This window comes from Cervus elaphus, chromosome X (assembly GCF_910594005.1).
Source record: "Cervus elaphus chromosome X, mCerEla1.1, whole genome shotgun sequence".
Lineage (NCBI taxonomy): Eukaryota > Metazoa > Chordata > Mammalia > Artiodactyla > Cervidae > Cervus > Cervus elaphus.
In genome coordinates this window covers 110,313,919-110,321,307 of record NC_057848.1, presented here as the reverse complement: position 1 = coordinate 110,321,307, position 7,389 = coordinate 110,313,919, and the positions used below count along the sequence as shown (strand labels likewise).

The 7,389-nt window shown below is 51.8% G+C and overlaps 1 pseudogene; it reads left to right on the top strand.

The window, feature by feature from the left end:
* The first annotated feature begins 2,933 nt into the window (after window positions 1–2,933).
* LOC122689998 lies at window positions 2,934–6,709 on the top strand (annotated as a pseudogene).
* The last annotated feature ends 680 nt before the right edge of the window (window positions 6,710–7,389 follow it).

Below are 7,389 nucleotides of genomic sequence, written 5' to 3'. Positions count from 1 at the left end.
ATGCAGATGCAAAACTCCTCAACAAAATACCAGCAAAACGAACTCAACAGCACATTAGAAGGACTATGTGCCACGGTCAAATGGGATTTATCCCTTGGATGCAAGGATAGTTTAAAATACAAAAATTAATCAATGCAATAAAACACATTAACATGAATGAAGGACAAAAATCACATCATCATCCCTATAGAGGCATAAAAATTCAACACTCTTTCATGATAAAAAACACTCAAAGAACTAGGAGTAGGAAGAAATTACCTCAACATAATAAAAGCCAAATAAGTAAAATCCACAATGAACATCATACTCAGTGGTGAAAAACTGAAAGTTCTTCTTCTAAGGTAAGGAACAAGACAAGGAAGCCCACTCTCACCATTACTATTTAACATACTGGAAGTCATAGCCAGAGCACTTAAGAAAGGAGAAGAAATTAAAGGCATCCAAATCAGAAAGAAGTAAAAGTATCTCCGTTTGCAGATAGCATGATTTTGTACATGGAAAACCCAAAAGGTTACACACACGCACACTCACACACACACACACAACTGGGAGAACTAATAAACAAATTCAACTAAATTCCAGGACACAAAATCAAGAAACAAAATTCAGTTTTATCACTACACACTAACAAAGAACAATTTGAGAAGAAAATTAAGAGAACAATTCCATTGACATTAGCATCAAAAAAGAATAAAATACTGAGGAATAAACTCACGCAAGGAGTCAAAAGACTTGTACACTACAAACTACAATCATTGCTGAAAGAAATTAAAAAGAAATACAAATAAATGGAAACACAAATAAATGGAAAGACATCTGTCTACACAGACTGGAATACGAAATATTGTTAAGAGGTCCATGCTATCTGAGATGGTTAATTTTATGTGTCAGCTTGACTGGTCCACAGAGTGCCTAGATATTTAGTCAAACATTATTCTGGGTGTTTCTGTAGGGTGCTTTCCCATGAGATTAACATCTAAATCAGTCAACTGGATAAAACAGATTTCCCCCTGATAATGTGGTGGGCTTTACTTAATCAGTTGATAGTCTCAATAAAACAAAAAAGGCAAACTTTTCCTCATGTAAGAGAATTCCTCCTGCATGAAAGCCTTTGGACTGGGACATCAGCTTCTTTTACTGCCTTTAGACCCAAACTGAAATATCAGCTCTATTGGTTTGGTTCTTAGGCCTTTTAACCTGGACTAGAGCTAAATCACTGGTTCTTCTGGGTCTCCAGCTAGCCAACTCACCCTCTAGATCTTGGGACTTACCAGCCTCTATAATTGAATGAGTCAATTCTTTTTCACACACACACAGACACACACACACAGACACACACACACACTCCATTGGACCTGTTCTTCCAACACACTACTACCCAGACTGATCTACACACAGAAAACCCTATCAAAATCCCAATGGCATGTTTTACAAAAAATAAAACTTCATCCTAAAATTTAAATAGAATCTAAAGAGATCTTTAATAGGCAATACAATTTGGAAAAAGAAGAAAGTAGAGAACTCACACTTCCTGATTTCAAAATATTACAAAGCTACAGTAATCAAAACCGTGTGGTACTGCCATATTAACAAATAGACCAATGGAGTAACATAGAGATCTTAGAAATACACCCTCACTTATAGAGGGTGTGCCAGGTAGCAGACTTGCTGGAAGAGAACAAAAGGAGCTTTTTTTTTTTTTTTAGTTTTAAGATATTTGGATCAAAGCAAGGGCTCTGGAGTCAGATTGCTTGGTTTTAATGCTACCACTGATCCACACAAGTCAAACGACCTTGGCTCAGTGACTGAACCTCTCAGTACCTGTTTCCTCCCCTGTAAGAGGCTGGTAATCACTGGTACTATAGTCCTAGGAGTGTCACAAGGAACCATTGAGTGCCAGGCACAGGGTCCCTGCTGTATAAGTTGCTTTTAATACATTCTGCCAAATTACCTCCCAAATAGATTTCTTGCACCACCGCCACAGGGGTTTGCTCCTAACTTCTCCCACTCTCAGAATGGTTAAGTTCTTGGAAGGTTGTCTTCCTAGTGTGTGAAACCTGATTAGTTGTTTTAGTTTACATCTCAAGAATCAGCAGTTGTGAACACCTTTGCAAGTGTAACTGGACACTGAGATCCTCTCTTCTTTCAATTTCCCCAGATTGGAGAAAGAGCTGAGGTAACAAGGTCAACCCCAGTCTGTCCCTCAAATCTGACTGCCAAGAACGTTTGATGGAGCAGTTGAGGCAGAGATGTTACAGAACAAAACTACAATCCCTTTGTCCTCTGGCCACTTACGGAGAAGTACGCTGACCACTGATCATTGAGTGCGGGATTCCTCTGCCCATTCTCCCATTGGGTCATAAGACTTGTGGTGGAAGGGAGGCTGGCAAGTGCTTTCAGCACGTGCTAGGCGCCCAGCGCCTCCAGCCCGAAGTTTCATCCTCACCTCCCAGGAGACCAGCGCCCTCAGTACCCTCCTGCCTCCCGCTCCACCCATTTTGTATACAGTCAGGGCTCAGGGCTGTGACTCTAACCGGAAAGGGGAAGTGGAATAGGAGGAAGTGGAACGAGAGGTTTGATAGAGGTATACTCACAGCCTCACTTTCACCCACCAACTCGCCAGCTGCCGGGATGGCCCTTGGGCTTGGCAGCAAACCAGAGGAGGCCCTCGACCCCATTGGTTACACCTCGAGGGGACGGCCAAACAAGGCGTGCTGGTTGGCAGGAACCGGACCAATGAGGAGGAGGCAGCTCTGGCACGCTGAAAGCCTCCTGTCATTTGCGGCCATCTCCTGCGTGTGGTGCCGCTGGTGCTTGACGGTGAGCTCCAGATGCCTCCCACCTCACCTGCCCTGAACGCCACCACCGCTGCCACCGTGACCCGGTTGATAAATCGTCGTCGCCACAGGTCCGGTGGCCACCCAGATCGCGACATGAGCTCCCCAGATGATGAGGTGTCTGTTTTGGGAGCGGGTTTCGGCTCAGAGAGCGGAGAGCAGAACAGCGGCCTTGAGGCCGGCTCCGCAGCCCGGCGGGGACCTGGCCCCGGCCCCGGCCCGGCCCCGGCCCCGATCCGCGAGCATGCGAAGCGGCGAGGGTGAGGATGGGGATGACTTCCCAGACCCTGAGGGCTTCGAGTCAGAGCGGGAGGTGCTGGAAGCGGGAGGGCCGGTGCTGTGGGGCCACAAAGGCCGGCCTGGCTTCCCAGCTGACCACCAGGGGGACACCCTGCAGCTGGCTGACGAGTCAGTGGTGGCCATACTGCAGCAGCTGGCCGACCTGGATGTGCTGGGCACCCGCAGATACCTGTCCCAGGAGAGCTACGTGGTCGGCGAAGTGTCTGCCTTAGGGACCTCGAGGCGTGTCCCTGCAGTCGAGGCAGGGCCGCCCAGAGGTGTGGGGAAGCCGCACAGGGTGAGGCCGGCCCTCTCCGGGTCGGTGGGCCCAAGGCGTGCTGGGTCTGGGGGAACCCTAAGAGAGGCACTAAGAATAGGTTGAATGTGGCTGTGGATCATCAATGGTCCCCCTCAGAAAGCCCAGCCGGGCTTCTGTCCGACCCTAGTCCTCTTATGAGTTCGGTGAGATAGAGCGGATGAGGGTGAGCATTTATCCCAAAGATGGAGGCCAGGCCAAGCTCAACAGCCCCGAGGACCCCGGGAACACACCCAGACGCTTGCATGTCCAAGGCAGGGTGAATCGCCTTAATGTGCCAGGCACTTGCCTGTCCTCAGCTCCGCAAGGATTAATTTCGGTTGTGGAAAGGCAGGGCAGGCAGGGCGATGCAGAGCAGGAGGACACCTCTCCCCCTATGAAAATGCAGAGCGTGCTCTGGGGGAAGGGGAGCAGCCTGCCCAGCTACCCGGGAGTAGCAGTAGCATCAGCTACTGCAGCTGCCTCTACAGGCAGTGGACTGCGGCCCACTCCTAGGAGGAAGGGGGTCCAGGAGAAGAAATCCCTTGGGGGCATCTCCAAACCTGCCATGGGGAGAACCTTCCCTTCCTGGGGGCAGGGAATCTCAGCCACTCCGCTGGAACTGGCCACCTTCCCCCAGTCTCCAGCGTCCCACTGCTCGGGAGGTCCAAGTAGTATGCCTTGATTCCTTGGGGAGCTGAAGAATCCAAGCACACCGGCGCTGGGAAGAAATCCATGGCTAGGTGGGCCCGGGAGTCGGTGGCAGCAATGGCGGTGTCGGGAGAAGAGAATGACCCAAATAGAGACCCATTCACAAAGGGCTAAGTGAGTAGGCCAGGCCCCCACTCTTCCCCCTCCCACCCTCCCCAGGACACAGGTCTTCACCCCGTGCTCCCTCTCTCCATCCCTCAGTGGTTGTCATTGGGTGGCCCTCGGTCACTGGGTGGTTAGGATGCCAGATTGGGGTCCTTTCACTAGGGACAAACGTTAAGGTAGCACTTTGGGTGTCCTGGGCTCAGTTCTCCACCCTTGGCCTGTTTCCAGCCTCCTCCACGAGGCTGGGGCTATAATGGAAGGGAGAGCTGGTAGCTGAATTGATTTGAGGGGACCCCTTAAAAGCTTCACAGACCTTTGGTGTTTAGATGCATCACTTTCCTGAATCCTACTTCCTAGCTCTTCCCCAAACCTTCCTTGCAGGGGCCCCAGGCTTTCTCAGTGCCACACTGTTGTCCCCAGCTCAGGTCTGCCTGCTGGCCTGGGGCTGACTGACAGGGAATGTGCTAAAGAGATCAGCCTTTCAATTCTCTTTCCAGTTCCCTGCTTCAGCTCGTTCTTGAATCACAAGAGTTCTCACACACACAGACGTAGACATATAAATTCATTGGCACACACACACGCGCACACACACACACATCCGTACTCCAGATCTGTGAGAAATCTGTTTTTAGCTGACTACTGACAGGCCATGGCCATCTTGTCCATGGATGCATCATGGAAAACCCAGCAGTGCCAACCTCAACATCAGAGGTGCACAGGATTCAGGAAACTCAGAGCCCGTGCCATGAATAAGGGAGAAGTCATGCCCAGAGGGCCTGGCCCCTCAGGTGAGTGTCCTGGGTTTTGATATGGGGGGTGGAGGCCAGGGGTGAGGGCAGAAACCTCTGTCTCTGACTCTTTCTTTCCTCTGGGGGCTCAGCCTTGCTCTCAGGCCGCTTCTCCCATGAGAAACAGGGTGTCAACAGGGTTGGACCTGGCCCCATCACCTGTGTGGAATTTGTTTCACAGGGGTGATCGGTGGCAGTGCCCCAACAGCTACTCTGGGCGTAGACCTGCAGGCTAATAGCCTTTTCTGTGAAGTGCTTTTCGCCCACATTGCTCTCCCAGGTGCTGGCTGTGGCTGCCGCTCTGGGAAGCTCAAACCCAGAACCACAGTCTTTGGTGACTATCGTGGTGAAATGGCTGCCCCTAAGGAATAGGAGGGTCAGGCCCAGAGAGAAGGTTTGTGCTGCCTGCCGGGCAGAGCAGGGGAGGTTTGATGCTAGCAGAGGGTGGTACTGCCTCACCTCACGTTAGACCCAGCTTGGCCCTTTCCACCACACTGGGAACCTGGGAAGCTGGATTGTGTGTCCTTTCCCTGTCAGGTGACCGGGAACCAACTGACCACCCCTTAAGACCGAGGAGGCGCAGCAGCCGCGCGGAAGGCAGGACTGTCCTCGGGTAATGCTTCTTCTGGTTCCTGGAAATGCACACCCAAACCCCATGGTGGGATCTGGGTCCAAGTGCAACTGATATTCGTGGGCCACACCCACCCGTCCCCATCCCACACCACAGGGAGGGAACCCACCTTCTTTCCACTGAGGAAAGTCTTTCCCTTGCCAGTCTAGACACCTGGCTTTGGGATGAAGGGCCCAGGGGAGAGGAGAGGGGAGGTGGGTGTATACTAACCATTTCTCTTCCTCCTGTGTCTGCTGGCCTAGTGTCTGGTGCTACAGAGAGAAATAGACGACCTTAAGGAGCAACTTGGTATGAGGAACCAGGGACAGAGAGAAGCGGGTTCTTAGTGAAGAAGCGGGGTGGGCACTTGGGGTGGGGTGGGCTGCAGGTGCAGGGGGCCTTGTAGCGATCAGCATTCGTGTGGGGAGGAGAACCTATGAAGCCAGTCCCTGGAGCGTGCGGTGCATGTTCAGCTGGGTGTGCGGATAAGTAGCAAAGTACTGTGTGGACTGTGTGCACACTCTGCCAGCCAGACGAGTCCTAGACAGCTCCTTCTGATAGGACTTGTAGAGATAACTTGTTCATCTGGTGTGGCCTCTAAGGGTCTTGTTGGATTGTTTGCGAGACAATTTTTGAATGGTTTGGGCATGGCCCTGAGCTTGAGAGCTGCTGGCACATTTTGTTTCCTTTCAGGAAATGGCTCCACATTTAATTCCGGTAGTGGGGAGTGATCAGGCCCAGAGCTCTTTGCATCGGGGTTGGGGGAATGTGGGTTTCAGGTTGTAAGGCTAGGTGGTTCCCCATGGGGACAGGGGGACAGGCTTCTATGTTCGTCTATCTGGAGCACCTGTTTATGCCTCTCCCTGTTGCAGCCTCCATGCAGTACCTGGCTGACAAGTTCCAGATTGTTTGAAGTGAGTGTTACACACTCCATACCCCTTCCCACAACGTTGTCTGTTGAGCAGGGCTGTGGGCTGGCCCTGGCTTGAGGCTCTTCCCTGACTCTGCTGTTTTACAGGTTGAGCCCAATATCTTCCTGCAAGAGGAGCAGCTGTTACTTCTGGGGCCTGCGAGCTGCGGCCAACATTGCCTCTTGCTCTGCTTCCACCAGGGCATCCTCTGCCCCTTGTTTTGCCCCCTCTCTGCCCCAGTGTCACAGCATTGTTTGATTAAAGGACTTCTCATGTTCTGTGTTTTGCCCTCTCTCTGGGGTGGGGGGTGGGGTGGTAGGGGTTAAGGGAGTGGGAGGAGGCCTACTGGGGAGCTGTTCCACATCAGAACATTTTCCAGAATAGTACCTCTGGAATCTGTGTTGGGGACTCTGGGTCAGCCTCTGCTACCATCCAGGCCATCAGGCCAGTGGAGCGTCCCCAGTCTGTGTTCTGTGTTGGCTCTGTCTGGCCACATTGGTATGTCCTCCCTTTTCCGTGAAGGCCCTTTTCTAGTTCTCTAAACACCCTCCTCTGGGGTTTAGCTGCCATTCTGCCTCCCTGTCAGAAGGAACTCATGACGCCCTTACAGAGCTCCAGTCTTTCACCCTTCCCTCACTGCACTCGCTGTCCTGCTTACCCTGACCCCTCTGGTTTCCTGTCAGAGCCCCTCGATCCCTCCCCTGGCTTGCCATCGATGACCTTTCCTGCATGTTTACTTAAGCAGGTGGCAGGTGGTAGCAGGCACAGGTTTGCTCATCTTCCCCCTTCCTGGGCCCTATCCTCTCAGTGGAACCCTACCCCACCCCCCGGTGCCAGCTTGCATGCAGGAACC